Genomic DNA, 13,802 nt, shown 5'->3' with positions numbered 1-13,802 from the left:
AGCAAGACCAAATTTTTCAACCACCGGGTACCGGAGTTCAACATTTTTAAGAACATGGCTAATGAAGTAAACCGGGAGTTGAACGCCGTCTCGCTCAGCAAGGAGAACGGCACTGAGAGCATGATCTGAGACGGCTAAATACATATACAACGTCTCCCTAGGTAGAGGGCTGACCAGCCTAGGCAGAGAGTGCAAGTGCTCTTTCAGCTTCTGGAATGCCGTCTCAGCATCGTCTCCCCACTCGAACCTGGTCTTCTTCCTGATTGCTTGGAAGAAGTAAAGGCATTTGTCACCTGACCGGCTGAGGAACCGTCCTTAGGCGGCTAGGCAACCAGTTAGTCTCTGAACTTCCTTGACAGAACGGGGTGACTTCATGTCAATTACCGCCTGTATCTTTTCGGGGTTAGCCTCTATCCCCCTTTGATCAATCAGGAATCCGAGAAACTTCCCAGACTCAACACCAAAGACGCATTTCTTGGGGTTTAACATGACCTTATGCCGCCCGAGGGTGGTGAATGTTTCTCGGAGATCAGCAAGGTGATCCGCCTGTTGCTTGGATTTGACTATCATGTCATCTATGTACGCCTCCACATTCCTCCCAATTTAATTAATGAAGACCGTATTAATCATCCGTTGGAAAGTGGCAGGCGCATTCTTCAAGCCAAACGGCAACACAGTATAACAGATAACCCCAAATAAGTGACGAAGGCCGTCTTCTCTTGATCTTTCTTCCAGAGGGGTATCTGATGGAAGCCGGAATAGGCATCCATAAAGCTCATCAAGGCGTGACCGGCTGTAGAGTCGACCAGACTGTCGATCTTTGGAAGCGGGTAACTGTCCTTTGGACACGCCTTGTTGAGGTCTGTGTAGTCCACACACATGCGCCAGGTCCCATTCGGTTTCTTGAAAAGGACCACATTGGCCACCTAGTCGGGGAAAATACAGGGCCGAATGAACCTGGCGTCTAGCAGCTTTTTGACTTCGGCAGCTGCCGCCTGACTTCTTTCCTCGCCATGGTTTCTTTTCTTTTGCCAGATGGGCTTCTTTTTGGGATCCACGGCGAGTTTGTGGACAGCGAGATCCGGGCTAACGCCTGACATCTCTTCCACTTCAAAGGCAAAGATGTCTTTGAATTCTTTCAGCAGAAGGTGCAAGCTTGCACCCAGAGTAGCAATAGCAACCGTCCCAACCTTCACCGTACGCTCTGGACGGCTGTCGTCCAAAACGAGATCAATGTTTTCTCCAGCCGGTTGGGGACGGAGCTCGTCTGACCGTTCACTGGTCAATGATTGCTACTTCTTCTCTTTCTTCACCTCCACCAGCAGAGGCGCTTTCCTTTTCTTACCAACGGCTGGTGGGGCAGGGTTGGCATCCTTGACAACGTCAAGGTCTATTGGTTCCTTCTCTTGGCCGTCTGAGGCCACAGTATCTTTCACGACTGAGAGATAGCACTCCCTTGCCGTCTTTTGATCCCCGTTCAGGGAACCAAAAGAGCCGTCATCCCGCTTATACTTGATGAGCATGAGAGACGGGATGATAACCGCCTTAGCTTCGTTGAGGGTTGGCCTACCAAGGATGATATTGTAGGCGGTCAACTCCTCAACGACCAAGAACCTGACGACAATATGCCGTCCCTGGCCTTTTTCTCCCAGCCGTATGGGCAAGTCAACTCTGCCGGCTGGGTAGACCATCCCACCCCCAAAACCGACCAAGGGGTGAGTAACCGGATGCATGCTGCTGACATTGTATTTCAGCTTCTGCAGGCACCGGAGGCTGATAATATCCGACGAGCTGCCGGTGTCAATAAGGATCCGTCCAACCAGCTGGTTGGCAACCTTACATTCAATGACGACCGGGTCGTCATGCGGACGGCGGACGCTGCCCCTATCCTTCTCAGTTATGAGGACGTCTAGGAAGGTGGAGGAGGCAGACGCCTGCTCATCATCATCCTTATCCATCTTCCGAAGATGGCTCTTGGTGCACCGGATGGTAGGGCCACCACATGAAAATCCGCCTGCTATAGTGTTGACCGGATCCTTGTCGGTTTCCGAGCTACTAGCAGGCTGGGGGCCAGCCTTGGAGGACTGTCCCTTATTCTTCTTCTTTGTCCCGGCAGGGGACTTAGAGATGTAGGACTTTAGGAGCCCCTTGTCAGCCAGACGGTCCAACGTCCGCTGTAGACTGAAGCAGTCGTTGGTGTCATGGCCAACCTCCTCATGGAATTGGCAAAATTTATTTTTGTTCCGCGACTGGACGGAACTCTTTATCGGTTTCGGCTTCTCCATAGACAACAGATCCTTCACCTCCATGAAGATGGAGTTACAATCTTTGTTAAACTCGTACTTGGGGACGTATGGTTTAAACTCTTTCTTTTTCTTCTGGGACGGCTGGTCAGAATCACTAACCGCCCAGACTTCTTTTCTCTTCTTGCTCTCTTCTTTTTTGTTACCCGGCTAAGCAGACCGGCTTTCTTTTTGTTTGTCATACTTCTTGGAGTCTGACTGGCTACCAGGCGAGCAGAGGTCGGTAGCCTTAATGTAGTTCTCCGCCTCCCTCAGGGCCGCCTGTAGCGTAAATGCCCCTTTTCGGACAAGGTCGAACTTAAAGGCCGACCCGTCCTTCAGACCTTTGAAGAATTCTGTGAAAGCTACCTCGTCAGACAGCCCCTGTATCTGTATTCTGACCAGGTTGAACCGCCCGACATATGAGCGTAGCCCTTCTCTCTCACCCTGCCTAACGGTGCTCAAATCAAGGCTCGTCTTCTTGGCAGGAATGTTCATAGAGAAGTTGGTAGCAAAAAAGAAGGCTAGCCTCTTGTAGCTGTCAATAGAACCGGCTGGCAAGTTGCCAAACCACTGCTGGGCGATGTCCTTCAGTGTAGCCGGGAAACAACGACACCAGGTGGCATCGTCCCAACCTTGTAAGCACATGAGGTTGGTATATGCCATCGGGTGGTCTTCTGGGTTGGTGGTACCATCATAGGTGCCCACCAGTACATTCTTTACCTTGGCCGGCTGAGCCGCCTCGGTTATATTGGTTGCAAAGGCAGACGGTTGTTCGCCTAGCCTCATTAGCCGAAGCTGCCAGTCCAGAGGCTGGGCAGGAGTATATGCCGCCTGACCTCCAAAAGGAGGTGGCTGCATGAATTGGAGGCCATATTGCCCATACTGCGCCTGAGGTGCGTATGGCATAGACCCTATCATCAGCTGAGGTTCGGTGTTGACAGATTTACCGCCTGTCCGACTCTCATGCAAGGACATAGAGTTCCTTGCGGAAGCTTGCTTGAAGCTGTCTGGAAAGCTTGAAGTAGAAGCTGACTCAGACTGCTGCTGCCTCCTTCGATTGATGACTTCTCGAGCATCGAAGGTGGAGGTTTTTTGCCCTCCGGCTGGGGTCGCCGGGGCATCAGAATCTTGGACCAGTCAAGTTTTGCGGCTGCCTTCTCCTTTGGGTGAGGAGTTGGCTGCCTGTCCTTGACCGGCTTCTTCTTCTTCCCATCATTGGGAGTCTTTTTAGCCGGCTGATTCTTGCTAGAGCCTGCCTTGTTTTGGTTGATCATGGCCTTGATTTCACCTTTGAAAGAGTTCATGAATTTCATGAGCTCATCTCGGGTGACTGGGGCTTGGCCTTTGGCCTTCTGGGTTTCCCCTTCTGGCCTTCTAGATGAGCGCCTACTTGGGCCCGCCTGGTCTTCATTTCGTTTCAGTTGATCCCTGGAACGAATGGATTTAGAGATGAGAGAGCCATCTATAGATGTGTAGGTCGCCACATCATCATCTTCATCTTCTTCCTCCTCCTTAGTAAATACCTCTGGCTGAGGATGAGGGGGAGGCTGAGGGATTTCAAATCCTACCGGCTGAATAACCGGTTGCATGTCGTCCGGGGTACCCGTCTGAGGGCCCGGACGTAGAGAGGTAGAATTGAGAATCGGCACAGAACTTTGAACCATCTTGAGGTACTCTCCCCACAGATGGCGCCAAATGTTTTGGGTGTTTTTGTCCCTTGGGAGAGTTACAACTCGAAGACTGGTCCGGAGGGCTTCTGTACCTGCAAAATCAACGGAGACACCGTTTGTGTGGTGCTCCGCCTCCAACGCTCAAGTTAGTAACTTGAAGGAGAGAAAAAGGTGCGGAAATTTAGGTGGGGATCTGCTAGGTTTCCTAGCTCAATTGTCTCTATCAAAGGGACAGTTTGTAGTAAATGGAAAAACGTGCCCTCCAAAAGAGGGGAATCTCCCTATTTATAGGGTCATTGGAATTTATGCCCCTGATCAGGTGACAGAACCCTAATCAGAGATGGGCTGCGCCGTATTACGGCTTTCTCGGGATTTGGGCCTGAAGGCCGACCTTTTCCCCTAATATCCGGAATGAGACGTGTCAAACAGGGATAGGTCCAATTTGGACCATCCCCGGGCTGACACGTGTCACCCTCTAATTGGGCCACATGGAGGGGTAATATTACCCTAAACAGTCATCATGCAAAGGAGATGGGGTGGAAGAAGGTGGTTTTCAAAATTAAGGAATGGAGGAATGAAATTACAATCAAGGGAGGTGGGTGGGAGAATTGACTCACTAATTGGTTTGTCAACACTCAAAACCTCTTGGTCCTCATCACCCTCAAACATCCAATCTCCCATGGAGACAACTTCATCCTCCTCATCCATACTCTCTTTCCTAACAACTTCTTCACGCTTCAAAAATTGCAATGTCCCATCCTTCATAACTTGAATTACCATTTCCTCAACATTAAGAGAAGCTAAAAATTTTAGTTTCTCTTCAACTCCGTCTAAAGGCTCAATGGAACAATATTAAAATTTAGAAGGAGGTTCAAAATGCAAACTCTTTTTAGGAACGTCCATCTCTACACCCTTTTACTCACTCATAGGTTCTCTAACATCCTCCTTGCATACTTTGGAGCTCTTAAAACAATCATCGTCATCATCTTCCATATCTACCAACGTGGTAAAAACTTCATTTACATTCAATATTGATGACAATTGACTCTCTATCTCCTCATTCTTCCTAAAAACACCCTCATTACTCTCTTCCAACTTTTTCAACATTTCCATTTGGCTTCACACAATCTCCAAATATCTCATCTCATTTGGTTCCAAATTAGAATTTTTCTCCAATTTTCTCAAAGAACCACCAATTTGATTAAAAGAAGACTCAAAGGTAGGGTTTAAAGATTGGAAAGATGAAGAGCATTGAGGAGCATCATGGGGGAAAGAATTATGTGCAAGCATGCAAGGATCAACATTAGAGATATGAGTGGCAGCATCAAATTGGGGAATGGGGGCACAAGTAGGCATGCAAGATTCATCATTCATGGAACATGGACCATAATAATCATTAATGGAAGCATTTGAATAACCATGACCACGATCATAACTATTTCTAGCAAACCATACATAAAAGTCCCAAGCATCATCGATTGACAATGCCCGAAATCTACCACTAAACATGCTTTCAACAATGTTTCTAGTTTGCTCATTCAAATTATGATAACAAATCTCACAAGCCTCCCAAATATCCCAACCTTGGTAACTAACTAATGAAGCTCTCTAGTCTATTAAAGTACACCCAAAATGGCTCATCCTCTAATTGAGGAAACGAGAAATTTTCCATTTTATACAAAACAAACAAAAATCAAATAAAAGAAAAGTATACACAATGACCTAGACTTAAGCAATCAAAAACACTTAAACATAGACACCGTTCCCCGGCAACGGCGCCATTTTGACGTGGGGAAAACTAGGTCGTTAAACGAATCCTCCCTACGGGTAAACAAATTTATAATCACTCAACTACCTAAAAACAAGTATAGAGGTAAGTCAAGGGTCGAACCACTAGGAACAGTTATGTTCAAGTATTTCTAATTAACGCCTAAGCTAGGTCAAAGTCTAAGGTGAAAGGTAACACTATTCTACTTCCTAAACCAAGAACCAAACAAACAAATGAAAAACTAGGGAATGGGATCAACATGCATTCATGATAATTAGGGTGTCAAGCAATCCAAGCAATGCAAACAAGCTAATTAGGGTGTCAAAAAATCCAAGCAATGCAAAGACAAATAGTAGGAGCAATTAGGAGCATTCAACTAATCATCCTCATACTCTCTAACATAGATTTCCCTAGTGCTAAACAATATGAAGAAACATAATTAAATACTCAACCAATTATGATTAAATCGATATCAAGTGGTCATGTCAATCAATTCAATCATGCAATCAATGTTAGCAATCATGGTTAGCTATTCTAATCAAACTTATGCAACATGCAAACCTTTATGAATCAATTTAATCACAACACAAGAACTACTCAAATTCCCAAATCAATCAAAATCCATCAATCACACATTTTTTCCCAAACCCTAGCAAGTAAAATACTCAAGAAACATGATCAAATGAATAATAAAAAAATTAGAATCATCAAAAATCAATCAAAACCAATAACAACATCAATCAACAAAATCAACCAAACAATATGAAATAAAACCAAGCAAATAAAGAGGAGAGAGAGTGAGAAATGTTGATTGATTGATTAAGAAGATCTTCAATACAATCGTCACCATTGAATCTTCAATCTCTCAAACCACCATTTAAATCCCTCACTTTCTCTCTCTAAACCTACTCCTAAACTAGCCTAATCTAGAGAGAGAAGCTCTCAACTTAAGAGAGAAAACTATTCTTAAAATAAAAATTAGAAAAGCTTGGATTATGAAATTTACATAATAGTGTATACTCCACTTATAGTCTTGGATCAACAATTCAACAGCTACTTTTGAGTTTCCAATGACCCTTCATGTTACTTCTTGCAGTTTATGGTCAAGGCCCATATTGCAGTTTTTATTAATAACGCTAAAGCCCAAAGGCCCAAAATGAAAACTATTCTAAGAAAGAAAACTATTCTAAAACTAAGAATTACATGAATGAAGAATTATTCAATAATAAAACATATCCCCCAAAACATAAGGAGAAAAGAAGCTTAAAATCGTAAAAGACCCGGAAGCCCGCGCCCTCCGAGAAATCGGCCGCGCACGCACAGGGGAACGGACACCCCGATAGCCGCGCCCGCGGGGGCTTACTGGTGGTTTTGAGCTGCAGCAACCCGTGCCCGTGGCTGCTAGTGCGTGGCTGCTGCATTGTGCTGCGATGCATGGCTGCTGTGCACGCAGTGCTGCTGTCTTGGGGATGCTGTGCGAGGCATCTTAGAGCAGCGGCCTTGGGCTCCGGGCTGCTGCCTTGTTGCTCGGGGCTGCTGCCTTGGGACTCGTGTCTCCGAAGTTTGCTTGATTGGCTTGATTTTGCATCCTTGGCTTCCCTATTTTGCTTCGTTAATTTCCTTGAATGCACTTGAGCTTCCTCCTTGATAATTAAATCCCGGGAAGCTCGACACACCTACAAAACAAGTCAAACAAACGGAGAGGCGAGGGAAATAGCCGAGAGATGAATAAAATAATAAGAAAAACATTAAAAGCACGCATTTCTCTAAAGTAACACACAAACATGCAAATTTAGCATTATTCCCTAAAAACACGACATAAAAGGCTAGAAACGAGCATAAAAATACGTAGAAAACCTATCCTAAGAGTGCCAAAAATGGCATGCATCAATGATTGATCTTCCCTCACATTGTTTGACTTAGCCAATTTGACCTCTCAATTAGTCAATACCATTATGAATGCATGTGGATCGTAGCCCTAGTGCTTATTACAGTTGATTTCTTCTCGTTTATTTGTCGTGTTTGTCCTAGCATAGAATTCACACCCTACCTATAGACTTTGGGATAGCTTGATTATAGATAATAGGTAATAGCCCACCATTCCTTTGGGTTCGACCCTTGACTTACCATACACTAGTATAGGGTTGGTTAAGTGTTTATAAATTTTGTTTGACCTTGGGGAGGGGTTAGCCTCAACAACATAGCTTTGACCCTCGATCAAAATGGCGTCGTTGCCGGGGAATGGTGTCGTGATTGTGTATTGTTGTTGTGTCTATTAAATCTATTTCAAAAACACCAAAAGATTTTATTTCTTTCGTTTAGGCTACACTTGTAGCCGTGTTACTAACAATTTATTTTGAGGTTTTGCATGCATAGTAGGACTCAAGACAGGCCTTTAGTTCCTTTGGATCCGGAAATTGAAAGAACTCTTTCACGGAGAAGGATAGCCAACCGATCTTTGAGCCTAAGTTCTTCAAGTGAAGAAGAGTTTGAGGAAGAAGAGCAAGAGCAAGGCATGGGAGAGATTCCAAGAATAGCTTTGAATGAGTTGGGAATTCCCGGTGCTTATAGGTTTGAGAGTGGCATTGCTCCACCTACAACACCGGCGAACGATTTTGAGATAAGACCGGCCATGATTACTTTGATAGAACGGAGGCAATTTAATGCAGCCAAGAGTGAGAGCTCGTTGAATCACCTAAAAGAATTTGAGAAGTATTGTAATACCATCAAGGTGAACGGAATTTCTCAAGAGTTCATTCGGCTAAAGTTGTTTCCCTTTTCTCATGTTAGTCGTGCCTTAGAGTGATTAGATAAAGAGGTTAAGCCTAATTCTCTTAGAACGTGGGATGATGTCACTAGAGATTTCTTGTTTCGCTTTTACACCCAAAAGAAGACGACGGAGGCTAGGGCATTGATCCAAGGATTCAAACAAAGGCCTAATGAGAATCTTTAAGAAGCATGGGAGAGGTATAAGGAATACCAAAGAGAGTGTCCACATCATGGGATTCCTACCTATAAAGTAATACAAATTTTCTATGGAGGATTGAGTGCTCAAGGAAAGTCATGCCTAGATGGAGGAGCCGGTGGTCTTATAATGAATAGGACGGAAGAAGTGGTAGTTGACATAATTGAGGATGTGGTGAGATACTATCGAGATTAGCAAGAAGGAGAGAAAGAGTCTATGAGTAAGAGTGGCTCAACGGTTTATTTCGTGGATAATCCCAACGCAATTAACAACTTGACATCCCAAATTCAAATCTAGGGAAGGAGATGAGATCGATCAAAGAAAAGCTTGAGAGTGTTTCTACGAATTCTTTGAGTCTTCACTCCCAACCCAAAAGGACAGGTACACTTTCTAACTCTTCTCCTTCTACTTCCAATAATTTGCCAAGTGGATGTCTATTTTGTGATTCTTGTGGATCTTATGGTCATGATTTTTCCATGTGTTCACAAGCTTTTGTTGATGGATGTGATGATGTTGAGAATAATGAATATGAACATGTGAATTTTGTGTCTAATGCCAATGGTGGTCAAAGGTTTGATGGACCTAAGAATTTTGGCAATAGGAATTCTCACCCTCAAGGTGGTTTCGATAAGTATAATAATGGAGGTTATAAGAGCCAAGGAAACCAAGGTTTCTGAGGCAACTATAACAACAAAGGTTATAGTAATCAAAACTCAAGCCATGGGTATGGCAACCAAGGTCAATCTCAAGGCTTTGGTAACCATTATCATAATGGTGGCAATAGTCAAGGCGGAGGGAATTCGAACAATAACAAAAGTCTGGGAAGTTTTCCAAACAACAACCAAGAAGACCCCCTCCCGATTTTGATCCAAAGCCCCAAGCCAATGGTGAAAATTCTTATTCCCAACCATCATCATTTAAGACAAATTTGGAAGAATTGATTGATAATCAAACCAAGATCATTAACACCTATATGGCGGTGAGTGATAAGAAATTTAATGAGATGATGACTCATAACAGAATGCTTGAGACACAAATAACCCAACTTGCCAACACTCTTAAGGATTGTGCTAGTCCATCCTCTTTGCCTTCTTAAAGAGTGGAACCTAAGAAACCCGTGTATTCCGTCACCACTAGGAGTGGGAGAGTTCTTAATGAGGGTGTTTCAAGGTCCATTGAGGAGGACGAGGTGAGGAGTGTTTTGAGAGAGGAAGATGAGAAAGGTGTGTCTAAGAGTGTTAGTTATGAGTAGAAGTAAGAGAAAAAGAAGGATGATGAGAAAGACTGTGAGGAAGTGAGAATACCCGATCTACCATATCCACAAAAGTTCTTGAGGCACATAATGGATAAGTAATTTGGTAAGTTTCTTGAGATGCTCAAGGAAGTCCACTTTTCTATTCCCTTCACCGATGCTATCACCCAAATGCATAGGTACTCTAAGTTCCTCAAGGAGATTCTAGATGGGAAGAGAGAGTGCAATGAGGTTGACTCGGTTGAAGTTGGAAAGTGTTTTAGTGCCCTCATTCATAAGGAATTGCCTGAAAAGATGGAGGATTCGGGGAATTTCTCTATTCCATGTTGTAGACACCCATTTGTGTCTCCCCAAAACCAAACCCAGTGATGAACGCCTTTCACGTTGTGTTATTATCGAATTAGGTGAAAGTGATTGAAAGTCAAGTGTTGCGGTTTAGTTTTAATCAAAATTCTTTTTTCTCTGTTTTTGAAAATGACAAATTTATTTGAAAATAGCCGAATCAGTTTAGTTTGGTCCATAATTAAGGTTCAATAATAGTGTAGATGGATGGGGCTCGAAGGGACCTTTCCAACGATATATTATAAGATCAATTCCGATGAATATTGAGGAAGTTATGGCCAAAATACTAAACTGGGCCTGGTTAATTATTTAAATGCGGCCCCATGATCTAGAGGAGGGCTCAATATTAATTATTATCCCTAAAATTATTAGGATTAATTATAGTTTTCTAGAAGTTTCTAGAAAGTTCCTTTTAATTCTAATATTATTAGATTTAATAATTAATTATCTTTAATAGATTTTTATTTGGAGTAAAATATTGTTTTATTATCTTAAAAATATATATTTTATCTTCTGTACGGATTCCGTAGATCAAGTTGATTAAAGATCGGATTCCGCGTGAAGAAAAACGCGCTAATACAGGTTAATTCCTGGCGAAAGCGTGGAGTTTTATTCCTTATCAAATTCTATGATTTTTCGAGACTATTTTCATTATAAATAGCGTCCGGATCCCTGTTTTCAAAATCATCAATTCATATTCAATTATTCCTTAATTCTCTCTTTTCTCTCTTGAGCAATATATTCTTTCTCTCTCCCTCTCTTTCTAAACTAGTTTTTTACATACAATATTCCGCATTCACAAGACTTAGAGTCTCTTAGCCAAGTTCGAAGTTGCCTTCGCCCTAGACGTGAAAGGTTTGATAATTTCTGAGGGTTTGGTCCAAAACTAGTCTAAACTTTATTTAATTTGATTTCAATTTAATTCTTTAATATTCTTTATTATTTTCATTGAAGTTTACTAACTTATGTATTTTGTTATTAGAAAGAGGTACGAGGCTTCAAAATAAGTAGATTAGCTTACTCCCTATTTCTTTAACAATGTAGATTGCATGTTTATTGTTTTATTATTCCTAGTATCATGTTAGGATGCTTTTAATGCTTTCTAATATCATGTTTAGGGTGCCTTTATTCTTTCTAATATCATGTTAGTACCATGTTAGGTTTAAAGCTTGGATCTTTATTGTTTAGTGACATGCTAGGATTTGTTATTAATCTTGTTAGTATCATGCCTAGGATCTTGCTATTATTGTTAAGCGTTGTTATTGGTTTATTATTATGTTGCTCGATATTTTTTATTGTTATTGCTTGATCGCACCTTTTATGCAGGTTAAAGGGAATTTGTACTTGAAATCACGCTTAATAAGATAATTAATAATTTGGTTTAGGCTAATGTGATTTTAACTCAAGTGATCGCCAATAATAGTCTTGTTTGTGCATTGATATTCAACCAACATAGATAAACAGGTTAGGTTCAATATAATGTTTGTATGTTATTCAAAAAGCGCGTATGAATACGAGCAGAACAAAGTAGAGGCCTATTTTATAGGGCGGGTCCTTTCTTTTGTAGATTGGATTCGTACCTTCATCCCCGGACCCTGTTTGGTTCAAGATCTTATGGAGTAGTTGATGGTCCTTTTGGATTGTCTTTTGGGTTTACAAGTTCCTAAAACTTGTTGGCGACTCTTTTTGCTCTTTGTCTTTCCCTTTGGAACGCCACCGTACTTTAGTGTATGATCACAGTGGGGTTCAAGTTTGGGGTTATCATAATGCTTGAAATATTCCCTACAGTTTTTGGCGACTCCACTGGGGAGGATTTCTATTTATATTCCTGGATTTATTTAATTTTGGCAATTACTTAGAGTGAGCGGATGAGACTCGAAAAATTCTAAGTATTTCATGTGCGTGATTTGATTAACATTATTGTCATATGCATTAAAAGGTCATGGGAATACCCCATGAGTAAATCCATAGGAATTTTACACGTAGGAAATTTGAGAAATATCTTTCATGACTAGAATCGAAAAGATGATGCGAAATCTGGAAAATTCGAAGAACACAGAAACTTGCCAAGGCATGTAGGAACTAGCGTCTAGAAAACAGGGCTTGTCGCCCGTAAAAAGTTTCTGTCGCGTGGCGACAGTTCTGTCGCTTGGCGACAGGAGATTTTTGCGGCGACAGTCCCTGTAGTCTGGCGCCAAGTTCTTCCAATACCGAGCCAGGGGTCTGCCTTCTTGCTTTGACCATTTCTAGCATTGTTGGCTTGATTTTGCTTATTGATTGAGTCCTTTTCTCACTTTTCTGAACCCATATGTGTTCTACATATGGATATAACCCTCTGGGGGTTCCTGCTTCACCTGCCCAATGGAATATTCCACTATCATGTGCAAAGTTCAGATTTGGGTACGTGTAATGTTTGTGAATCCACCATAGCATGGAGTCGAGTTCGATTTCATCACGAACTCGCGGAATCGTGTCCATTCGCTCCAACCCTCACGGTAGGCTTATGTGCAATGCATATGGATTCTTAACCATGGACCTTTTTGACTTAACCCATATCCTCGAACTTTAGAGGACTAGAGCCATGGTTAGGTTGCAAACTCATCATGTTGTGACTATGTGAACTACTTGTGCACCTTTGCTTGTATATATTATTTGTGTGTTAATCGTTTGTTTGACTTGTGTTAAAGACTAAATAAATTGACTAATGACTAAAAGGACTTTGTCTAATTAATTAATTAATTTTGAATTAATTAAAGGCTAATAAATTAATCAATTCAACTTAGTACGACTTTAGGCATGTCCATTTAGAGTAAAATTACTGGAAACAGTCCAAATTAATGTTCCAGCAATGGCGCAGGAATTTGGACTGTGGCGCTGCAGTTTAGTGTCTGTCGCCTGGTGACAATTTTTTCGTCTGGCGATAGGCTCTAAATAGTGGCGACTGTTCTGTCGTTTTAGCGACAGTCCAGTTTTCTTGCCCGAGTCACCACGACGAGTCTAATTAACAGTCTACTAATCAGATTAATCAGTTTGTTAATGGTACAAACCATGTTTAAGTCTTAAATTGAGTTTAGGCACTTAAAGTCCCATGGTCATACACTAGCAGTCAAAGCATGTCACTCACATACACATAAAGCACACACATAACATGTTTGTCACATTATGACCATGTCTAGAGAGTCTTGAATGCGTGTTTTCCGCCATTTTTTTAGGGGGGTAAGTCGGATATTAATCCTCCAATTTTTAAATTCCCTTAAAATATAACCCCATTTTTTCTTTTAATCTCTTGAACATAAAGTCAAGTCAATTAGAGTCAAGTATTAAAACAAATATGGTTTAAATCACAGCGCGTGGTCAAGAAAGGAAGGGCGTTTAATCAAGGACAACACTTTTGTTCAAGTCTTACTTTTTGACAAACCAATCGGTAAGAAAAGGAAAACTAAGAAGGCAATGGCTAGTCCAGAAGAACTTATTGCTGCAAAACCTATCGCTGCAAATAAGTAATCCTGAAAAACAAAAA

At 42.1% G+C, this 13,802-nt stretch overlaps 1 non-coding gene across 1 annotated transcript; it reads right to left on the bottom strand.

Annotated features, from left to right (window-relative positions):
- Window positions 1-8,623: 8,623 nt before the first annotated feature.
- LOC145609815 (small nucleolar RNA R71) lies at window positions 8,624-8,729 on the bottom strand. Its single transcript, XR_014106101.1, has one exon. It is a non-coding gene; the product is annotated as a small nucleolar RNA R71 (small nucleolar RNA).
- Window positions 8,730-13,802: the final 5,073 nt, after the last annotated feature.

Source organism: Chenopodium album, chromosome 23, assembly GCF_948465745.1.
Source record: "Chenopodium album chromosome 23, dcCheAlbu1.1, whole genome shotgun sequence".
Taxonomy (NCBI): Eukaryota; Viridiplantae; Streptophyta; class Magnoliopsida; order Caryophyllales; family Amaranthaceae; genus Chenopodium; species Chenopodium album.
The sequence above is the reverse complement of the archived record's forward strand: the minus strand, read 5'-3'. Positions and strand labels throughout refer to the sequence as shown.